The sequence below is a fragment of the Dendrobates tinctorius genome, unplaced genomic scaffold (assembly GCF_039654945.1).
Source record: "Dendrobates tinctorius isolate UK_male_01 unplaced genomic scaffold, ASM3965494v1 ptg000063l, whole genome shotgun sequence".
Classification (NCBI taxonomy): domain Eukaryota; kingdom Metazoa; phylum Chordata; class Amphibia; order Anura; family Dendrobatidae; genus Dendrobates; species Dendrobates tinctorius.
In genome coordinates this window covers 24,787,676-24,809,591 of record NW_027361731.1, presented here as the reverse complement: position 1 = coordinate 24,809,591, position 21,916 = coordinate 24,787,676, and the positions used below count along the sequence as shown (strand labels likewise).

At 43.0% G+C, this 21,916-nt stretch overlaps 1 protein-coding gene and 1 long non-coding RNA gene across 18 annotated transcripts in view; both read right to left on the bottom strand.

Moving 5' to 3' along the window:
* Positions 1-21,916, bottom strand: part of SHISA6 (shisa family member 6) — a 470,754-nt gene that overhangs the window by 270,590 nt on the left and 178,248 nt on the right. The window lies entirely within an intron of this gene.
* Positions 2,196-7,902, bottom strand: LOC141094005 (uncharacterized). Its single transcript, XR_012233009.1, has 2 exons — positions 7,105-7,902; positions 2,196-7,062 (listed from the first exon to the last, which is right to left on the bottom strand). It is a non-coding gene; the product is annotated as an uncharacterized lncRNA (long non-coding RNA).

The following is a 21,916-nucleotide window of genomic DNA, read 5'->3' as shown; positions in this document are numbered from 1 at the left end:
GCTCGGGTGGGCTAAATGCCCGAGTTACTCAGCACCCCGCAATGTTCAAGGAGGAACCCAGCCATCCAGAGTCAGTTGGACAGCATAGCTTCAGTAAGGACAACGACAGCATCTACAGGATATTGGGATACAGGAGAAGTAATAATAATAATCTTTATTTTTATATAGCGCTAACATATTCCGCAGCGCTTTACAGTTTGGAAACCCACGCAAACACGGGGAGAACATACAAACTCCTTGCAGATGTTGTCCTTGGTGGGATTCGAACCCAGGACCCCAGTGCTGCAAGGCTGCAGCGCTAACCACTGAGCCACCGTGCCGCCCGGTGAAGTCACCGCAACACCGCAGGGCAGGTCGGCTCGCCATGTGGCAGGTTATTGCTTGGGCTGATGCCCTCAGAACCGGGGCGAAATGGCTAAGGGAACACCCGTATGCAGTGAGGCTGGCCAGGGAGGATGCTGAGGAGCCATTGGAAATGATCCGACCCAGGAATGTGCAGTGTGACAGGGAGAGGAGTGCAGGGAAAGCTGAAGTAACGTGTAATGTACAAGCTGACAATGATCTTAAAAAGGAGAAAACGGAGTAACGGATACAAAATATATGCAAAAGTATAAATTTTATTAGTACTCACATCAAGTGCTGACAAGTATACAAGTTGACTAAAATAGGGGGGATAAGCCCCAATGATGCAACAATCAGGACAGACAAGGACAGGGTAAATAAAATGATACCAGTGCTCGAAATCTACATGGCACAACGTTCAGTCAGCCCATGGGCATTGCAAATAACAGACATATGTCTAATGGTAAAAGATAGTCAAATATGGCATTACCATTAGACATATGTCTGTTATTTGCAATGCCCATGGGCTGACTGAACGTTGTGCCATGTAGATTTCGAGCACTGGTATCATTTTATTTACCCTGTCCTTGTCTGTCCTGATTGTTGCATCATTGGGGCTTATCCCCCCTATTTTAGTCAACTTGTATACTTGTCAGCACTTGATGTGAGTACTAATAAAATTTATACTTTTGCATATATTTTGTATCCGTTACTCCGTTTTCTCCTTTTTAAGATTAGCATATGGAGTGGTAATCCATGCACAAGGCGTTTTTGGACCATGGTCACCGCCTTGTCTCGTTCTCTGATACTGGGCATTATCATATATATAAAGCTGACAATGATGTTGTAACAAATCTGGATGTGCTGCCAAGTCTTATGTTTTGAGTTGCACCTGGACTGTGTCTCTGTTTATTCATAAGCGGCCAGAGGTGACCATAAAGAATGGAGAACAGACCCTGATGATGCAGGGGGCAGAGAGGCAAGTAAGCTGACAGTGGAGCATGATTTTTATGTATTGGAAGGCCAGGGCACACAAGGCCCGATGAACTCAGCCACGACTATGGCCCAGGCTGACCTCTACACATGGTGTAGTCGGCAGGATGCTGAAACCGTGCCGCGTGAGAAACCCGTGGATGATGTGACTGATGTGACTAAAAATGAAAGAGATTAAGTTATTGTGGATACTACTGAAATGCTGGATGTCACTGATACATTGGACTTGTCAAAAACTTTGAATGAGACTGACAGGATGGTGGCCAAGATGGCAGCTCTAAAGATGGCGGATAATGGCGCACAATTGAGGTACAACAACTCTGATCCCTCCCCTTGTGGGTGTCCTGATGAAGAGGCCAGGGCACACAAGGCCTGATGAACTCCACGATTACGGCCCTGGCTGACCTCTACATCTGCACCGCCCTATATGTCCACCTACCAACCTACCCATCCTCTCACAGTGCTCCATCACCCTACACCTTTTCACCTTCCCCTTTTCCCCTTAGCTCTGTCTACCACCCTACCTGTCCTCTCCAAAGTGCCGCTCCACCCTACATCTTCTCCTTAGCTCTGTCTACCACTCTACCCATGCTCTGCACAGTGCTGCACCGCCCTACATCTGCTCCTTTTCTATGTCTACCACTTTAGCAATCATCTGCCTAATGCTGTACTGCCCTACATCTCCTCCTCATCTGTCTACCACCCTACCCATATTCTCCACAATGCAGAACCCTTACATCTCCTCCTCATCTATGTCTATCACTCTGCCCATGTTCTCCAGTGCTGCATCAACGTACATCTCTTCCTCATTTTTGTCTTCCATCTGCAGTGCTGCACCCCTTATAGCTCTTCCTCATCCCTGTCTACTATCTAACCCACCATCTCCACAATGCTGCACCGACCTACAGTACATCTCCTCATCATCTCTGTTTACCACCCTACCCATCATCTCTACAATGCTGCTCCACCCTACATCTCCTCTTCTGTCTACCACCCTACCCATCATCTCCACATTTCTGCACTGACCTACATCTCCTCCTCATCTGTTTACCATACTCATCCTCTCCAGAGTGCTGCACAGCCCTACATCTCCCCCGCCTCTCTGTCTACCACTTTACCCATGCTCTTCACAAGGCTGCACCCTCTACATCTCCTCCTCCTCTGTCTACCACCTTATCCATCATCTCTACAATGCTGCACTGACCTACATCTCCTCATCAGTCTACCGTACCCATCCTCTTCACAGTGCTGCACCGCCCTACATCTCCTCCTCATTTCTGTCTCCCACCTACCCATCCTCTCCAGTGCTGCACTGCCATACATTTCCCCCTCTCTGTCTACCACCTTACTCGTGCTCTCCACAGTACTGCACCGCCCTACATCTCCTCTGTCTGCCATTTTACCCATGCTCTGCACAGTGCTGAACCGCCCTACATCTCCTCCTCTCTGTCTACCACTTTACCCGTCCTCTCCACAGTGCTGCACCACCATACATCTCCTCCTCTCTTTACCCATGCTCACCACAATGCTGCACCACCCTACATCTCCTCCTCCTCTCTGTCTACCACCTACATGTCAGCACTACAATGCTGCACCTTTCTACACCTCCTCCTCATCTTTTCCACCTACCCGGCCTCTCCACAGTACTGCATCACCCTATATTTTCTCCACTGTGTACTACCCTACCTGCAGATCTTTATCTTCCCTGTAGTGGCACGGTGGGGTAAATGAGTGCATGCATTATAATCCTCCAAGTGATAATGGCAGATTGTGGTGGGCTCCAGGACCTATATTCCCCCCCACTCTAAAAATCCACAATCCATTTAACCACGCAGATCTTCACTCTCACTTTATTGCACACATTGTCACTTGTCGTCTGTTTCTCATTTTACACCTGACATATGAAAAGCTCCTGGCGATGGGACGTGCAGGTAATTCTCACATTTGATGGATCTGTGTAATTAGTGTTGCTGAAATAAATAATGTGCATTAATGATGGTGGAGCTGTGAATGATGACGCAGAGGACAGATGTTCTCCTGTAAATACTTCATTAGGACCAGAAAATACTTGCTCGTCCTTCGCGATGCACCACAAATGAAGGAGTAGCACTTCCCCTAAAAGAAGCATCTGGGTATTAAAAATTACACAAACGACAATTCCTTGCACTATGGTTTCATCTGTTATACATGGGACGGGACTGATCCAGTACTCAGAGCAGAGAAGTTAAACCTATGTCTTCCCAGCCGTATCACTGGCAGACGCAGTCTATTCTATGACATTCGGTATCTGCTGCTCAGTGGACACTGTACACAATGCCCCAAGTAGAAGTTGAGGGGAAAAGATACATGGTAAATGTTTGAGCTCCCCAAAAACTAGGGTCTCAAAGTTCCAGTGTGAAACAAGAGTTTGCCTTTCAGTCTTCACTTTTACTCTACAGTATATGTGCATTGCCAAATCCACCTGTCTATCCAATTCTATAAGCCTATGGGAGCACTATGCATATGCTCAACCACCTGTCTATCCAATTCTATAAATCTACGGGAGCAGTTGTGCATACGCCCAATCACCAATTCTATAAGCCTATAGGAGCAGTAGTGCGTCTGCTCAACCACCTGTATATCCAATTCTATAAGCCTATAGGAGCAGTAGTGCGACTGCTCAACCACCTGTATATCCAATTCTATAAGCCTATGGGAGCTGTTGTGCGTATGCTCAACCACCTGCCTACCCAATTCTATAAGCCTTTGGGAGCAGTAATGCGAATGCTCAACTACCTGTATATCCAATTCTAAAAGCCTATGAGAACACTAGTGTGTATGCTCAACCACTTGACTATACAATTCTATAAGCCTATGGGGGCACTAGTGTGTATGCTCCAACACCTGCCAACCCAATTCTTTAAGCCTAGGGGAGCAGTAGTGCAAATGCTCAAACACCTGTCTATACAATTCTATAAACCTATGGGAGCAGTAGTTTGTATGCTTAACCACCTGTATATCCAATTCTATAAGCCTATGGGAGCAGTTGAGCGTATGCTCAACCACCTGTCTATCCAATTCTATAAGCTTATGTGAGCAGTAGTGCAAATGCTCAACCACCTGTCTATCCAATTTTATAAGCCTACAGGAACAGTAGTGCGTATGCTCAGCCACCTGTCTACCCCAATTCTCCTATGGGAGCATCAGTGCTCAACCAACTGTCTATCCAATTCTAGAAGCCTATGGAAGCAGTAGTGCGTATGCTCAACCAACTGTCTAACCAATTCTATAAGCCTATAGAAGCAGTAGTGCGTATGCTCAACCAACTGTCTAACCAATTCTATAAGCCTATAGGAGCAGTAGTGCGTCTGCTCAACCACCTGTATATCCAATTCTATAAGCCTATGGGAGCTGTTGTGCGTATGCTCAACCACCTGCCTACCCAATTCTATAAGCCTTTGGGAGCAGTAATGCGAATGCTCAACTACCTGTATATCCAATTCTAAAAGCCTATGAGAACACTAGTGTGTATGCTCAACCACTTGACTATACAATTCTATAAGCCTATGGGGGCACTAGTGTGTATGCTCCAACACCTGCCAACCCAATTCTTTAAGCCTAGGGGAGCAGTAGTGCAAATGCTCAAACACCTGTCTATACAATTCTATAAACCTATGGGAGCAGTAGTTTGTATGCTTAACCACCTGTATATCCAATTCTATAAGCCTATGGGAGCAGTTGAGCGTATGCTCAACCACCTGTCTATCCAATTCTATAAGCTTATGTGAGCAGTAGTGCAAATGCTCAACCACCTGTCTATCCAATTTTATAAGCCTACAGGAACAGTAGTGCGTATGCTCAGCCACCTGTCTACCCCAATTCTCCTATGGGAGCATCAGTGCTCAACCAACTGTCTATCCAATTCTAGAAGCCTATGGAAGCAGTAGTGCGTATGCTCAACCAACTGTCTAACCAATTCTATAAGCCTATAGAAGCAGTAGTGCGTATGATCAACCACCTGTCTATCCAATTCTATAAGTCTATGGGAACACTAGTGCATATGCTCATCCACCTGTCTACCCAATTCTACAAGCCTATGGGTGCACTAGTTTGAATGCTCAACTACCTGTTAATCCAATTTTACAAGCCTATAGGAGAAGTAGTGCGTCAACCACCGGTCTATCCAATTTCTATAAGTCAATAGAAGAAGTGCGTATGCTCAACCACCTGTCTATCCAATTAATCGAGAATCCCAGAGACATAATGGTGGCCATATCAGTGGTCATCTACTTTCCAAAAAAAGATACAAGTCTGATATGAGAGAGCATAGAATTTTGAAGATAAGTCCACGAGTACATGAGAGTGACCGGTGGCTCCCCAGCTGATTGACAGGGAAGAGATCTGCAGCACGGTAACGAGTCCAGTCATGTGGTCATTACTAGGACTATAGGAGAATGATTAAACCTAGCGGGGTCCTCTCATGACTCTAGAAGTCGATGTTTCTCCTGATTGTGCGAATCCCTAGATAGTGGAAGCTCAAGATCTGCCAGATGGCCGAGTCTTGGAAATAGGACAGCTCAAAGACTAAGGATGATGAGAGTGCGGGGGGGTCAGAGAACGGCACGGTAATCCCCAAAACATCGCAACGTCCAATAAACTGTCAATTAGTTAGGAGCGATGCTCTGCAGATGCAGGACTCAGATCATCAGTCCTTGATTAATATCTCTCCTCCTGCTTGGAGGACTCAGGACATTGACTTACCGGATAGAAACCTATAGGTGACTGCAATCTATTACTCTCTGTTATCAGCCATTACTGAGGAGTGGGCACAGAGTACATATCATTGGACAGGTATGCAGTTGGCAGAGTAATGTGAGTGTACGCGGCGCCGGCTGGGCATATTTGTCAGGCGGCCGCGGGTGATGTGTGATCTTCTCTGTCTGGTGATCGGTTGCCAGATGGCGGCTCACGCTGGGCTCAGTCTTATCATGCCGGGCTGTTATTGTTTGTGAGGGAAGACGTCTTGTCATGGACGGCGTCACACCTTCATGTTAATTCATCCACTTAAACGTCGCAGTGCCAGTCGCTCCCGCTAAATATGAGCACAGAGTGGGGCTCATATTCTTAAAGGGATGTCCTAAAAGTATAAAAAACCTCTCAAACTGCAGGAAGAAGATAGAGGTAATATGACGTCCCCTCCTGCCAAAAATCAAAACCCAAGCGGCAAACATAGTGAGGGAGAGACTTTGAAAAGGGCAAAGTTGTGAGGGGCTTCCCTCTTCGGCATTATATGACACTCACATTAATAGGAATGCATTAAAAAACACAGGTCACAAAACTATTGCCCTTACAGCAGCCCCCATTGGTAAAGTGTGTTAGCTTTGATACCTGTGTTGGTGAATATGACTTTTTGATGTTTTATTATTTATATGGGTACTTTAAGAGAGAACTTATCTGGGCACTGTGTGGCAATATCTGGGTTATTAAATGTACTATCTGGGCACTGCATGACGTTATCTGTGTTGATACATGTACTATATATCTGGCCACTGTGTGACATGTGCGTTGTTACATGTACTAACTGGGCACTGTGGGGTTTATCTAGTGAGATACATGCACTATCTGGGCACTGTGGGGTATTATCTAGGCAGATACATGTACTACTTGGGCATTGTTTGACATTATTTAGGCAGTAACATGTTCTATCTGGGCAGTGAGGTGCATTATCTAGTCAGCTACATGTACTATCTGGGCTCTGTGGAATATTATCTAGACAGTAACATGTACTACCTGGGCTGGGTGGAATATTATCTAGGCAGATATACTGTATGTACTAGCTGGGCACTGTGGGGCATTATCTGCTGTTACATGTACTCTCTGGGCACTGAGTTGCGTTATCTGGGCAGCTATATGAACTATCTGGGGACTCAGGCATTATCTGGGTCTATACATGTACTCTCTGGGCACTGTGGGGTATTATCTAGGCAGTAACATGTACTATCTGGGCACTAGAATATTATCAAGGCAGTAACATGTACTATCTGGGCTCTGTGGAGCATTATCTAGGTAGTAACATGTACTATCTGGGCTCTGTTGGGTATTATCTAGGTAGTAACATGTACTATCTGGGCTCTGTGGAGCATTATCTAGGTAGTAACATGTACTATCTGGGCTCTGTTGGGTATTATCTAGGTAGTAACATGTACTATCTGGGCTCTGTGGAACATTATCTAGGTAGTAACATGTACTATCTGGGCTCTGTTGGGTATTATCTAGGTAGTAACATGTACTATCTGGGCTCTGTGGAGCATTATCTAGGTAGTAACATGTACTATCTGGGCTCTGTGGAGCATTATCTAGGTAGTAACATGTACTATCTGGGCTCTGTGGAGCATTATCTAGGTAGTAACATGTACTATCTGGGCTCTGTGGAGCATTATCTAGGTAGTAACATGTACTATCTGGGCTCTGTGGAACATTATCTAGGTAGTAACATGTACTATCTGGGTTCTGTGGAGCATTATCTAGGTAGTAACATGTACTATCTGGGCTCTGTGGAGCATTATCTAGGTAGTAACATGTACTATCTGGGCTCTGTGGAACATTATCTAGGCAGTAACATGTACTATCTGGGCACTAGAATATTATCTAGATAGTAACATGTACTATCTGGGCTCTGTTGGGTATTATCTAGGTAGTAACATGTACTATCTGGGCTCTGTGGAGCATTATCTAGGTAGTAACATGTTCTATCTGGGCTCTGTGGAACATTATCTAGGTAGTAACATGTACTATCTGGGCTCTGTGGAGCATTATCTAGGTAGTAACATGTACTATCTGGGCTATGTGGAGCATTATCTAGGTAGTAACATGTACTATCTGGGCTCTGTGGAACATTATCTAGGTAGTAACATGTACTATCTGGGCTCTGTGGAGCATTATCTAGGTAGTAACATGTACTATCTGGGCTCTGTGGAGCATTATCTAGGTAGTAACATGTACTATCTGGGATCTGTGGAGCATTATCTAGGTAGTAACATGTACTATCTGGGCTCTGTGGAACATTATCTAGGTAGTAACATGTACTATCTGGGCTCTGTGGAGCATTATCTAGGTAGTAACATGTACTATCTGGGCTCTGTGGAGCATTATCTAGGTAGTAACATGTACTATCTGGGCTCTGTGGAGCATTATCTAGGTAGTAACATGTACTATCTGGGCTCTGTGGAACATTATCTAGGCAGTAACATGTACTATCTGGGCACTAGAATATTATCTAGGTAGTAACATGTACTATCTGGGATCTGTTGGGTATTATCTAGGTAGTAACATGTACTATCTGGGCTCTGTGGAGCATTATCTAGGTAGTAACATGTTCTATCTGGGCTCTGTGGAACATTATCTAGGTAGTAACATGTACTATCTGGGCTCTGTGGAACATTATCTAGGCAGTAACATGTACTATCTGGGCTCTGTGGAATATTATCTAGGTAGTAACATGTACTATCTGGGCTCGGTGGAGCATTATCTAGGTAGTAACATGTACTATCTGGGCTCTGTTGGGTATTATCTAGGTAGTAACATGTACTATCTGGGCTCTGTGGAGCATTATCTAGGTAGTAACATGTACTATCTGGGCTCTGTGGAGCATTATCTAGGTAGTAACATGTACTATCTGGGCTCTGTGGAGCATTATCTAGGTAGTAACATGTACTATTTGGGCTCTGTGGAGCATTATCTAGGTAGTAACATGTACTATCTGGGCTCTGTGGAACATTATCTAGGCAGTAACATGTACTATCTGGGCACTAGAATATTATCTAGGTAGTAACATGTACTATCTGGGCTCTGTTGGGTATTATCTAGGTAGTAACATGTACTATCTGGGCTCTGTGGAGCATTATCTAGGTAGTAACATGTACTATCTGGGCTCTGTGGAACATTATCTAGGCAGTAACATGTACTATCTGGACTCTGTGGAACATTATCTAGGTAGTAACATGTACTATCTGGGCTCTGTGGAGCATTATCTAGGTAGTAACATGTACTATCTGGGCTCTGTGGAGCATTATCTAGGTAGTAACATGTACTATCTGTGCTCTGTGGAATATTATCTAGGTAGTAACATGTACTATCTGGGCTCTGTGGAACATTATCTAGGCAGTAACATGTACTATCTGGGCTCTGTGGAACATTATCTAGGTAGTAACATGTACTATCTGGGCTCTGTGGAGCATTATCTAGGTAGTAACATGTACTATCTGGGCTCTGTGGAGCATTATCTAGGTAGTAACTTGTACTATCTGGGCTCGGTGGAGCATTATCTAGGTAGTAACATGTACTATCTGGGCTCTGTTGGGTATTATCTAGGTAGTAACATGTACTATCTGGGCTCTGTGGAGCATTATCTAGGTAGTAACATGTACTATCTGGGCTCTGTGGAGCATTATCTAGGCAGTAACATGTACTATCTGGGCTCTGTGGAACATTATCTAGGTAGTAACATGTACTATCTGGGCTCTGTGGAGCATTATCTAGGTAGTAACATGTACTATTTGGGCTCTGTGGAGCATTATCTAGGTAGTAACATGTACTATCTGGGCTCTGTGGAACATTATCTAGGCAGTAACATGTACTATCTGGGCACTAGAATATTATCTAGGTAGTAACATGTACTATCTGGGCTCTGTTGGGTATTATCTAGGTAGTAACATGTACTATCTGGGCTCTGTGGAGCATTATCTAGGTAGTAACATGTTCTATCTGGGCTCTGTGGAACATTATCTAGGCAGTAACATGTACTATCTGGGCTCTGTGGAACATTATCTAGGTAGTAACATGTACTATCTGGGCTCTGTGGAGCATTATCTAGGTAGTAACATGTACTATCTGGGCTCTGTGGAACATTATCTAGGCAGTAACATGTACTATCTGGGCTCTGTGGAACATTATCTAGGTAGTAACATGTACTATCTGGGCTCTGTGGAGCATTATCTGGGTAGTAACATGTACTATCTGGGCTCTGTGGAGCATTATCTAGGTAGTAACATGTACTATCTGGGCTCTGTGGAGCATTATCTAGGTAGTAACATGTACTATCTGTGCTCAGTGGAATATTATCTAGGTAGTAACATGTACTATCTGGGCTCTGTGGAACATTATCTAGGCAGTAACATGTACTATCTGGGCTCTGTGGAACATTATCTAGGTAGTAACATGTACTATCTGGGCTCTGTGGAGCATTATCTAGGTAGTAACATGTACTATCTGGGCTCTGTGGAGCATTATCTAGGTAGTAACATGTACTATCTGGGCTCTGTGGAACATTATCTAGGCAGTAACATGTACTATCTGGGCACTAGAATATTATCTAGGTAGTAACATGTACTATCTGGGCTCTGTTGGGTATTATCTAGGTAGTAACATGTACTATCTGGGCTCTGTGGAGCATTATCTAGGTAGTAACATGTTCTATCTGGGCTCTGTGGAACATTATCTAGGTAGTAACATGTACTATCTGGGCTCTGTGGAGCATTATCTGGGTAGTAACATGTACTATCTGGGCTCTGTGGAGCATTATCTAGGTAGTAACATGTACTATCTGTGCTCAGTGGAATATTATCTAGGTAGTAACATGTACTATCTGGGCTCTGTGGAACATTATCTAGGCAGTAACATGTACTATCTGGGCTCTGTGGAACATTATCTAGGTAGTAACATGTACTATCTGGGCTCTGTGGAGCATTATCTAGGTAGTAACATGTACTATCTGGGCTCTGTGGAGCATTATCTAGGTAGTAACATGTACTATCTGGGCTCTGTGGAACATTATCTAGGCAGTAACATGTACTATCTGGGCACTAGAATATTATCTAGGTAGTAACATGTACTATCTGGGCTCTGTGGAGCATTATCTAGGTAGTAACATGTACTATCTGGGCTCTGTGGAACATTATCTAGGCAGTAACATGTACTATCTGGGCTCTGTGGAATATTATCTAGGTAGTAACATGTACTATCTGGGCTCGGTGGAGCATTATCTAGGTAGTAACATGTACTATCTGGGCTCTGTTGGGTATTATCTAGGTAGTAACATGTACTATCTGGGCTCTGTGGAGCATTATCTAGGTAGTAACATGTACTATCTGGGCTCTGTGGAGCATTATCTAGGTAGTAACATGTACTATCTGGGCTCTGTGGAGCATTATCTAGGTAGTAACATGTACTATTTGGGCTCTGTGGAGCATTATCTAGGTAGTAACATGTACTATCTGGGCTCTGTGGAACATTATCTAGGCAGTAACATGTACTATCTGGGCACTAGAATATTATCTAGGTAGTAACATGTACTATCTGGGCTCTGTTGGGTATTATCTAGGTAGTAACATGTACTATCTGGGCTCTGTGGAGCATTATCTAGGTAGTAACATGTTCTATCTGGGCTCTGTGGAACATTATCTAGGCAGTAACATGTACTATCTGGGCTCTGTGGAACATTATCTAGGTAGTAACATGTACTATCTGGGCTCTGTGGAGCATTATCTAGGTAGTAACATGTACTATCTGGGCTCTGTGGAACATTATCTAGGCAGTAACATGTACTATCTGGACTCTGTGGAACATTATCTAGGTAGTAACATGTACTATCTGGGCTCTGTGGAGCATTATCTAGGTAGTAACATGTACTATCTGGGCTCTGTGGAGCATTATCTAGGTAGTAACATGTACTATCTGTGCTCTGTGGAATATTATCTAGGTAGTAACATGTACTATCTGGGCTCTGTGGAACATTATCTAGGCAGTAACATGTACTATCTGGGCTCTGTGGAACATTATCTAGGTAGTAACATGTACTATCTGGGCTCTGTGGAGCATTATCTAGGTAGTAACATGTACTATCTGGGCTCTGTGGAGCATTATCTAGGTAGTAACTTGTACTATCTGGGCTAGGTGGAGCATTATCTAGGTAGTAACATGTACTATCTGGGCTCTGTTGGGTATTATCTAGGTAGTAACATGTACTATCTGGGCTCTGTGGAGCATTATCTAGGTAGTAACATGTACTATCTGGGCTCTGTGGAGCATTATCTAGGCAGTAACATGTACTATCTGGGCTCTGTGGAACATTATCTAGGTAGTAACATGTACTATCTGGGCTCTGTGGAGCATTATCTAGGTAGTAACATGTACTATCTGGGCTCTGTGGAGCATTATCTAGGTAGTAACTTGTACTATCTGGGCTCGGTGGAGCATTATCTAGGTAGTAACATGTACTATCTGGGCTCTGTTGGGTATTATCTAGGTAGTAACATGTACTATCTGGGCTCTGTGGAGCATTATCTAGGTAGTAACATGTACTATCTGGGCTCTGTGGAGCATTATCTAGGCAGTAACATGTACTATCTGGGCTCTGTGGAGCATTATCTAGGCAGTAACATGTACTATCTGGGCTCTGTGGAACATTATCTAGGTAGTAACATGTACTATCTGGGCTCTGTGGAGCATTATCTAGGTAGTAACATGTACTATTTGGGCTCTGTGGAGCATTATCTAGGTAGTAACATGTACTATCTGGGCTCTGTGGAACATTATCTAGGCAGTAACATGTACTATCTGGGCACTAGAATATTATCTAGGTAGTAACATGTACTATCTGGGCTCTGTTGGGTATTATCTAGGTAGTAACATGTACTATCTGGGCTCTGTGGAGCATTATCTAGGTAGTAACATGTTCTATCTGGGCTCTGTGGAACATTATCTAGGCAGTAACATGTACTATCTGGGCTCTGTGGAACATTATCTAGGTAGTAACATGTACTATCTGGGCTCTGTGGAGCATTATCTAGGTAGTAACATGTACTATCTGGGCTCTGTGGAACATTATCTAGGCAGTAACATGTACTATCTGGGCTCTGTGGAACATTATCTAGGTAGTAACATGTACTATCTGGGCTCTGTGGAGCATTATCTGGGTAGTAACATGTACTATCTGGGCTCTGTGGAGCATTATCTAGGTAGTAACATGTACTATCTGTGCTCAGTGGAATATTATCTAGGTAGTAACATGTACTATCTGGGCTCTGTGGAACATTATCTAGGCAGTAACATGTACTATCTGGGCTCTGTGGAACATTATCTAGGTAGTAACATGTACTATCTGGGCTCTGTGGAGCATTATCTAGGTAGTAACATGTACTATCTGGGCTCTGTGGAGCATTATCTAGGTAGTAACATGTACTATCTGGGCTCTGTGGAACATTATCTAGGCAGTAACATGTACTATCTGGGCACTAGAATATTATCTAGGTAGTAACATGTACTATCTGGGCTCTGTTGGGTATTATCTAGGTAGTAACATGTACTATCTGGGCTCTGTGGAGCATTATCTAGGTAGTAACATGTTCTATCTGGGCTCTGTGGAACATTATCTAGGTAGTAACATGTACTATCTGGGCTCTGTGGAACATTATCTAGGCAGTAACATGTACTATCTGGGCTCTGTGGAATATTATCTAGGTAGTAACATGTACTATCTGGGCTCGGTGGAGCATTGTCTAGGTAGTAACATGTACTATCTGGGCTCTGTTGGGTATTATCTAGGTAGTAACATGTACTATCTGGGCTCTGTGGAGCATTATCTAGGTAGTAACATGTACTATCTGGGCTCTGTGGAGCATTATCTAGGTAGTAACATGTTCTATCTGGGCTCTGTGGAACATTATCTAGGTAGTAACATGTACTATCTGGGCTCGGTGGAACATTATCTAGGTAGTAACATGTACTATCTGGGCTCTGTGGAATATTATCTAGGTAGTAACATGTACTATCTGGGCTCGGTGGAGCATTGTCTAGGTAGTAACATGTACTATCTGGGCTCTGTTGGGTATTATCTAGGTAGTAACATGTACTATCTGGGCTCTGTGGAGCATTATCTAGGTAGTAACATGTACTATCTGGGCTCTGTGGAGCATTATCTAGGCAGTAACATGTACTATCTGGGCTCTGTGGAGCATTATCTAGGTAGTAACATGTACTATCTGGGCTCTGTGGAGCATTATCTAGGTAGTAACATGTACTATCTGGGCTCTGTGGAACATTATCTAGGTAGTAACATGTACTATCTGGGCTCTGTGGAGCATTATCTAGGTAGTAACATGTACTATCTGGGCTCTGTGGAGCATTATCTAGGTAGTAACATGTACTATCTGGGCTCTGTGGAACATTATCTAGGCAGTAACATGTACTATCTGGGCACTAGAATATTATCTAGGTAGTAACATGTACTATCTGGGCTCTGTTGGGTATTATCTAGGTAGTAACATGTACTATCTGGGCTCTGTGGAGCATTATCTAGGTAGTAACATGTACTATCTGGGCTCTGTGGAACATTATCTAGGCAGTAACATGTACTATCTGGGCACTAGAATATTATCTAGGTAGTAACATGTACTATCTGGGCTCTGTTGGGTATTATCTAGGTAGTAACATGTACTATCTGGGCTCTGTGGAGCATTATCTAGGTAGTAACATGTTCTATCTGGGCTCTGTGGAACATTATCTAGGTAGTAACATGTACTATCTGGGCTCTGTGGAACATTATCTAGGCAGTAACATGTACTATCTGGGCTCTGTGGAATATTATCTAGGTAGTAACATGTACTATCTGGGCTCTGTGGAGCATTATCTAGGTAGTAACATGTACTATCTGGGCTCTGTTGGGTATTATCTAGGTAGTAACATGTACTATCTGGGCTCTGTGGAGCATTATCTAGGTAGTAACATGTACTATCTGGGCTCTGTGGAGCATTATCTAGGTAGTAACATGTACTATCTGGGCTCTGTGGAACATTATCTAGGTAGTAACATCTACTATCTGGGCTCTGTGGAATATTATCTAGGTAGTAACATGTACTATCTGGGCTCGGTGGAGCATTGTCTAGGTAGTAACATGTACTATCTGGGCTCTGTTGGGTATTATCTAGGTAGTAACATGTACTATCTGGGCTCTGTGGAGCATTATCTAGGTAGTAACATGTACTATCTGGGCTCTGTGGAGCATTATCTAGGCAGTAACATGTACTATCTGGGCTCTGTGGAGCATTATCTAGGTAGTAACATGTACTATCTGGGCTCTGTGGAGCATTATCTAGGTAGTAACATGTACTATCTGGGCTCTGTGGAACATTATCTAGGTAGTAACATGTACTATCTGGGCTCTGTGGAGCATTATCTAGGTAGTAACATGTACTATCTGGGCTCTGTGGAGCATTATCTAGGTAGTAACATGTACTATCTGGGCTCTGTGGAACATTATCTAGGCAGTAACATGTACTATATGGGCACTAGAATATTATCTAGGTAGTAACATGTACTATCTGGGCTCTGTTGGGTATTATCTAGGTAGTAACATGTACTATCTGGGCTCTGTGGAGCATTATCTAGGTAGTAACATGTACTATCTGGGCTCTGTGGAACATTATCTAGGCAGTAACATGTACTATCTGGGCACTAGAATATTATCTAGGTAGTAACATGTACTATCTGGGCTCTGTTGGGTATTATCTAGGTAGTAACATGTACTATCTGGGCTCTGTGGAGCATTATCTAGGTAGTAACATGTTCTATCTGGGCTCTGTGGAACATTATCTAGGTAGTAACATGTACTATCTGGGCTCTGTGGAACATTATCTAGGCAGTAACATGTACTATCTGGGCTCTGTGGAATATTATCTAGGTAGTAACATGTACTATCTGGGCTCTGTGGAGCATTATCTAGGTAGTAACATGTACTATCTGGGCTCTGTTGGGTATTATCTAGGTAGTAACATGTACTATCTGGGCTCTGTGGAGCATTATCTAGGTAGTAACATGTACTATCTGGGCTCTGTGGAGCATTATCTAGGTAGTAACATGTACTATCTGGGCTCTGTGGAACATTATCTAGGTAGTAACATGTACTATCTGGGCTCTGTGGAGCATTATCTAGGTAGTAACATGTACTATCTGGGCTCTGTGGAGCATTATCTAGGTAGTAACATGTACTATCTGGGCTCTGTGGAACATTATCTAGACAGTAACATGTACTATCTGGGCACTAGAATATTATCTAGGTAGTAACATGTACTATCTGGGCTCTGTGGAACATTATCTAGGTAGCAACATGTACTATCTGGGCTCTGTGGAGCATTATCTAGGTAGTAACATGTACTATCTGGGCTCTGTGGAGCATTATCTAGGTAGTAACATGTACTATCTGGGCTCTGTGGAACATTATCTAGGCAGTAACATGTACTATCTGGGCTCTGTGGAATATTATCTAGGTAGTAACATGTACTATCTGGGCTCGGTGGAGCATTATCTAGGTAGTAACATGTACTATCTGGGCTCTGTTGGGTATTATCTAGGTAGTAACATGTACTATCTGGGCTCTGTGGAGCATTATCTAGGCAGTAACATGTACTATCTGGGCTCTGTGGAATATTATCTAGGTAGTAACATGTACTATCTGGGCTCTGTGGAACATTATCTAGGCAGTAACATGTACTATCTGGGCTCTGTGGAATATTATCTAGGTAGTAACATGTACTATCTGGGCTCGGTGGAGCATTATCTAGGTAGTAACATGTACTATCTGGGCTCTGTTGGGTATTATCTAGGTAGTAACATGTACTATCTGGGCTCTGTGGAGCATTATCTAGGTAGTAACATGTACTATCTGGGCTCTGTGGAGCATTATCTAGGCAGTAACATGTACTATCTGGGCTCTGTGGAGCATTATCTAGGCAGTAACATGTACTATCTGGGCTCTGTGGAACATTATCTAGGTAGTAACATGTACTATCTGGGCTCTGTGGAGCATTATCTAGGTAGTAACATGTACTATCTGGGCTCTGTGGAGCATTATCTAGGTAGTAACATGTACTATCTGGGCTCTGTGGAACATTATCTAGGCAGTAACATGTACTATCTGGGCTCTGTGGAATATTATCTAGGTAGTAACATGTACTATCTGGGCTCGGTGGAGCATTATCTAGGTAGTAACATGTACTATCTGGGCTCTGTTGGGTATTATCTAGGTAGTAACATGTACTATCTGGGCTCTGTGGAGCATTATCTAGGCAGTAACATGTACTATCTGGGCTCTGTGGAATATTATCTAGGTAGTAACATGTACTATCTGGGCTCTGTGGAACATTATCTAGGCAGTAACATGTACTATCTGGGCTCTGTGGAATATTATCTAGGTAGTAACATGTACTATCTGGGCTCGGTGGAGCATTATCTAGGTAGTAACATGTACTATCTGGGCTCTGTTGGGTATTATCTAGGTAGTAACATGTACTATCTGGGCTCTGTGGAGCATTATCTAGGTAGTAACATGTACTATCTGGGCTCTGTGGAGCATTATCTAGGCAGAAACATGTACTATCTGGGCTCTGTGGAGCATTATCTAGGTAGTAACATGTACTATCTGGGCTCTGTGGAGCATTATCTAGGTAGTAACATGTACTATCTGGGCTCTGTGGAACATTATCTAGGCAGTAACATGTACTATCTGGGCACTAGAATATTATCTAGGTAGTAACATGTACTATCTGGGCTCTGTTGGGTATTATCTAGGTAGTAACATGTACTATCTGGGCTCTGTGGAGCATTATCTAGGTAGTAACATGTACTATCTGGGCTCTGTGGAACATTATCTAGGCAGTAACATGTACTATCTGGGCACTAGAATATTATCTAGGTAGTAACATGTACTATCTGGGCTCTGTTGGGTATTATCTAGGTAGTAACATGTACTATCTGGGCTCTGTGGAGCATTATCTAGGTAGTAACATGTTCTATCTGGGCTCTGTGGAACATTATCTAGGTAGTAACATGTACTATCTGGGCTCTGTGGAACATTATCTAGGCAGTAACATGTACTATCTGGGCTCTGTGGAATATTATCTAGGTAGTAACATGTACTATCTGGGCTCTGTGGAGCATTATCTAGGTAGTAACATGTACTATCTGGGCTCTGTTGGGTATTATCTAGGTAGTAACATGTACTATCTGGGCTCTGTGGAGCATTATCTAGGTAGTAACATGTACTATCTGGGCTCTGTGGAGCATTATCTAGGTAGTAACATGTACTATCTGGGCTCTGTGGAACATTATCTAGGTAGTAACATGTACTATCTGGGCTCTGTGGAGCATTATCTAGGTAGTAACATGTACTATCTGGGCTCTGTGGAGCATTATCTAGGTAGTAACATGTACTATCTGGGCTCTGTGGAACATTATCTAGGCAGTAACATGTACTATCTGGGCACTAGAATATTATCTAGGTAGTAACATGTACTATCTGGGCTCTCTGGAACATTATCTAGGTAGTAACATGTACTATCTGGGCTCTGTTGGGTATTATCTAGGTAGTAACATGTACTATCTGGGCTCTGTGGAGCATTATCTAGGTAGTAACATGTACTATCTGGGCTCTGTGGAACATTATCTAGGCAGTAACATGTACTATCTGGGCACTAGAATATTATCTAGGTAGTAACATGTACTATCTGGGCTCTGTTGGGTATTATCTAGGTAGTAACATGTACTATCTGGGCTCTGTGGAGCATTATCTAGGTAGTAACATGTTCTATCTGGGCTCTGTGGAACATTATCTAGGTAGTAACATGTACTATCTGGGCTCTGTGGAGCATTATCTAGGTAGTAACATGTACTATCTGGGCTCTGTGGAGCATTATCTAGGTAGTAACATGTACTATCTGGGCTCTGTGGAACATTATCTAGGTAGTAACATGTACTATCTGGGCTCTGTGGAGCATTATCTAGGTAGTAACATGTACTATCTGGGCTCTGTGGAGCATTATCTAGGTAGTAACATGTACTATCTGGGCTCTGTGGAGCATTATCTAGGTAGTAACATGTACTATCTGGGCTCTGTGGAGCATTATCTAGGTAGTAACATGTACTATCTGGGCTCTGTGGAACATTATCTAGGTAGTAACATGTACTATCTGGGCTCTGTGGAGCATTATCTAGGTAGTAACATGTACTATCTGGGCTCTGTGGAGCATTATCTAGGTAGTAACATGTACTATCTGGGCTCTGTGGAACATTATCTAGGCAGTAACATGTACTATCTGGGCACTAGAATATTATCTAGGTAGTAACATGTACTATCTGGGCTCTGTTGGGTATTATCTAGGTAGTAACATGTACTATCTGGGCTCTGTGGAGCATTATCTAGGTAGTAACATGTACTATCTGGGCTCTGTGGAACATTATCTAGGCAGTAACATGTACTATTTGGGCACTAGAATATTATCTAGGTAGTAACATGTACTATCTGGGCTCTGTTGGGTATTATCTAGGTAGTAACATGTACTATCTGGGCTCTGTGGAGCATTATCTAGGTAGTAACATGTACTATCTGGGCTCTGTGGAGCATTATCTAGGTAGTAACATGTTCTATCTGGGCTCTGTGGAACATTATCTAGGTAGTAACATGTACTATCTGGGCTCTGTGGAGCATTATCTAGGTAGTAACATGTACTATCTGGGCACTAGAATATTATCTAGGTAGTAACATGTACTATCTGGGCTCTGTTGGGTATTATCTAGGTAGTAACATGTACTATCTGGGCTCTGTGGAGCATTATCTAGGTAGTAACATGTACTATCTGGGCTCTGTGGAGCATTATCTAGGTAGTAACATGTACTATCTGGGCTCTGTGGAACATTATCTAGGCAGTAACATGTACTATCTGGGCACTAGAATATTATCTAGGTAGTAACATGTACTATCTGGGCTCTGTTGGGTATTATCTAGGTAGTAACATGTACTATCTGGGCTCTGTGGAGCATTATCTAGGTAGTAACATGTACTATCTGGGCTCTGTGGAGCATTATCTAGGTAGTAACATGTTCTATCTGGGCTAAGTGGAACATTATCTAGGTAGTAACATGTACTATCTGGGCTCTGTGGAGCATTATCTAGGTAGTAACATGTACTATCTGGGCTCTGTGGAGCATTATCTAGGTAGTAACATGTACTATCTGGGCTCTGTGGAGCATTATCTAGGTAGTAACATGTACTATCTGGGCTCTGTGGAACATTATCTAGGTAGTAACATGTACTATCTGGGCTCTGTGGAGCATTATCTAGGTAGTAACATGTACTATCTGGGCTCTGTGGAGCATTATCTAGGTAGTAACATGTACTATCTGGGCTCTGTGGAACATTATCTAGGCAGTAACATGTACTATCTGGGCACTAGAATATTATCTAGGTAGTAACATGTACTATCTGGGCTCTGTTGGGTATTATCTAGGTAGTAACATGTACTATCTGGGCTCTGTGGAGCATTATCTAGGTAGTAACATGTACTATCTGGGCTCTGTGGAACATTATCTAGGCAGTAACATGTACTATCTGGGCACTAGAATATTATCTAGATAGTAACATGTACTATCTGGGCTCTGTTGGGTATTATCTAGGTAGTAACATGTACTATCTGGGCTCTGTGGAGCATTATCTAGGTAGTAACATGTTCTATCTGGGCTCTGTGGAACATTATCTAGGTAGTAACATGTACTATCTGGGCTCTGTGGAGCATTATCTAGGTAGTAACATGTACTATCTGGGCTCTGTGGAGCATTATCTAGGTAGTAACATGTACTATCTGGGCTCTGTGGAGCATTATCTAGGTAGTAACATGTACTATCTGGGCTCTGTGGAACATTATCTAGGTAGTAACATGTACTATCTGGGCTCTGTGGAGCATTATCTAGGTAGTAACATGTACTATCTGGGCTCTGTGGAGCATTATCTAGGTAGTAACATGTACTATCTGGGCTCTGTGGAACATTATCTAGGCAGTAACATGTACTATCTGGGCACTAGAATATTATCTAGGTAGTAACATGTACTATCTGGGCTCTGTTGGGTATTATCTAGGTAGTAACATGTACTATCTGGGCTCTGTGGAGCATTATCTAGGTAGTAACATGTACTATCTGGGCTCTGTGGAGCATTATCTAGGTAGTAACATGTACTATCTGGGCTCTGTGGAACATTATCTAGGTAGTAACATGTACTATCTGGGCTCTGTGGAGCATTATCTAGGTAGTAACATGTACTATCTGGGCTCTGTGGAGCATTATCTAGGTAGTAACATGTACTATCTGGGCTCTGTGGAACATTATCTAGGCAGTAACATGTACTATCTGGGCACTAGAATATTATCTAGGTAGTAACATGTACTATCTGGGCTCTGTTGGGTATTATCTAGGTAGTAACATGTACTATCTGGGCTCTGTGGAGCATTATCTAGGTAGTAACATGTACTATCTGGGCTCTGTGGAACATTATCTAGGCAGTAACATGTACTATTTGGGCACTAGAATATTATCTAGGTAGTAACATGTACTATCTGGGCTCTGTTGGGTATTATCTAGGTAGTAACATGTACTATCTGGGCTCTGTGGAGCATTATCTAGGTAGTAACATGTACTATCTGGGCGCTGTGGAGCATTATCTAGGTAGTAACATGTTCTATCTGGGCTCTGTGGAACATTATCTAGGTAGTAACATGTACTA